We start from the raw sequence: 2,683 nt of genomic DNA, 5'->3' as shown, positions 1-2,683 counted from the left end.
ATTTATTTTCTTTCTCTTTTAATAAAACTAATTTGAATATTTAACAAAACTGAAATTTAAACATTTTCACATTTAAATATATTTGCTAGTTGAATAAAAATGTTTATCAATAATAACTTCAAATCACGTTCTAAAATTATTCGAATGGACGCAGGTAAAAATTCAAAAGGTTCAAAAACATTCTAAAATCAACAATGAAAAAATAAAAGAGAGTTACTCCGACCCCAGATTTCAAAAGCCCACAAGGTTTATGACCCAATATTCACTGTCTCCAAATAATTTATGTTAATGGTTTTCGAGCCAGCTTGTGTAGAGCTTACCAACGGGGAACTGCGAAAACGACAGTTGCCAGTTGAACATCGTGAAATGTAGTAGTGGTTTTAATTTGTGCGCCCGCTTTCAAGCTCTATCAGCTCTTTTATTTTAAACAACATGAATGAGATATTTTATCAACAGTTTCATCTACTTATGTCTTACAATAAAGGTGAGTCACTATAATTTTATAACGATAATCAACTAATGCAAAGCAAACGAAAGAAAAATTTGACCAAACTAAACAATTCCTAAAACAGGATATGAAAATTAATATCAGTTAGGTACGAGGATTAGCCTTATAAAGTATATAGCATATATTAAAGAATTATGTGAGTTTTGTAGCTTTTCTAAATTTTTTTTTCCACATTTTCGATACTTAAAACATTGATTGGCGCCAGAACAACTCATTGTTTATTTGGGAAGCGTGCGCGTATGATTAATTACGCATGCGTTAAGATTTTCGAAAATCAATACGCAAAATTTTCACATTTGCATTAAGTTAACTTCTGGAGCGTGAATTACCGCCATTTTTTATATGATTTACTGCTTCCTGGTGATTAGCATATTAGATATAGTAATGATTAAGTTCATTAATTTAGTCTCGTTACAATATTTATGAACTATTAGTTTTAAGATTTCTAAATTCATGCGACAAAATTCAGGAAGTGATAGATCTTTCATATTTTTTTCTAAAATTTGAGTAATGCTAAGTACTTGAATTTCTGTAAATCTCATGCCTTCACAAAGGTCTAAATTTTTTATATTTATTTATTATGAATCGTATTACATTGTTAATTTTCACTGTTTTCCACTCAATTAATGAATTATGGTGTTTATTTTTTATTATCTGCAGATACTTTACCTGTTTATTCTGTAATAATAAAATGTGGAACATAATTACAAAATTCTTTATTTAAAACTTTTGAAAAATAGTTTTGTTTTAATTATACCATATTCCAACATGCTTCATTTGATAATGACTCATTGCATATCACGTGCAAATGCTCGCTTGCATACCAGGGTAGATTTTCAAAAGAGATAAATTTCGCATGTTAATAATTATTATCCAGTCATTCTACCCGGCTTATGTTTAACTCACCACCAGATATAGTAAAGTTTTCACATCTTACCATCCTATTAAAGCAAATAACTCCAAAAAAATTAGAGTTAACCTAAAAAATAATTAAACACCAAACTATTAACCGCATTTTAATTTGAAATGATATGCAAATATTTAACATGTCGATGTCCTATTAAAGTAAATTACGTTAGGTTAATAATTAGTTACCCAAACATAGGAAACTCCTAAAGTTTGACCCTTACTTTTGGCTGGTCGTCCTCTTTTGCATTCCATGTCAATCGGATTAGCTCTTACGTTTCAAGGTGGTTGTACATGCTGAAGGCGAAATGCCAATCCCACGATATGCTTGCAAATATAATCTTTGAGAAACTTTGGGCAATTGCATTTGCCTTGTAACCAATTTGCTTTTTCTCGGGGTATTATTACTTCCCACTCGCTAAATGGTTGCTCTTTGTATTCGTCACAGGTATCCAATGGCGAGGAAACAAAACACACCCAATGAACGCAAGTGCTCGCACGAACTGAATGAACGTCCGCGCGAGCGGGGTGATTGCGTTGCGGTGCCGCGGGAGGGGCTTGTAAGCCGGAGACGTAACTTAATATGGCATCATCATACTTTATTTGGTGATGTGCCAACATTTTATGGCCATCATAGAGGTTTATCTAGGCAGAAATAGCGCATTAATTTGCTCGCTAAGATTTGGTGATCATTTACTAAATTTGGCCTTCGAATTTGAAGTTTAATTCCATTCTACCCAACAACTGGTAATTATAAAAAGAAAATACGATTGAATAAGAAAATATCTGCTTCCAATTTTGGATTAAATCTGTATACATTGTTTATCTTTCATCGTATTTAACGAATTTGAAGCAGAAAATTTGAGAACTCATCGAATATAGCATAAACCCATTTAATCTATCCTCTCGTATTGTGCTGCGCCTTGTCTATTTAAAACAATAAACTCAACATCAGTTCTAATGTGTCAAATATATAATTCTATCCTACACGACGCGAATTATAAAACTGACATCATAGTCTAGGTATTTGACATCAAAATAAATAACAATTTAAGCCTTTTTTAACTATTGTAACACCCACAAAAATCATTGTTTGAATTTTACTAAAATAGAAACTATTTTAATGAGGAAAATTATGACTAATTGGAACATTTGTACTATTAAATATCTCGAAAATAATCTATTTTTAGAAAAGTTTAATTCGGTTAAATGTGAAATATCCAGTGAAACTTTTTAATGGAAATCTCCAATTTTTATACATTTTCAACT

Source organism: Diorhabda carinulata, chromosome 7, assembly GCF_026250575.1.
Source record: "Diorhabda carinulata isolate Delta chromosome 7, icDioCari1.1, whole genome shotgun sequence".
NCBI lineage: Eukaryota > Metazoa > Arthropoda > Insecta > Coleoptera > Chrysomelidae > Diorhabda > Diorhabda carinulata.
The sequence above is the reverse complement of the archived record's forward strand: the minus strand, read 5'-3'. Positions refer to the sequence as shown.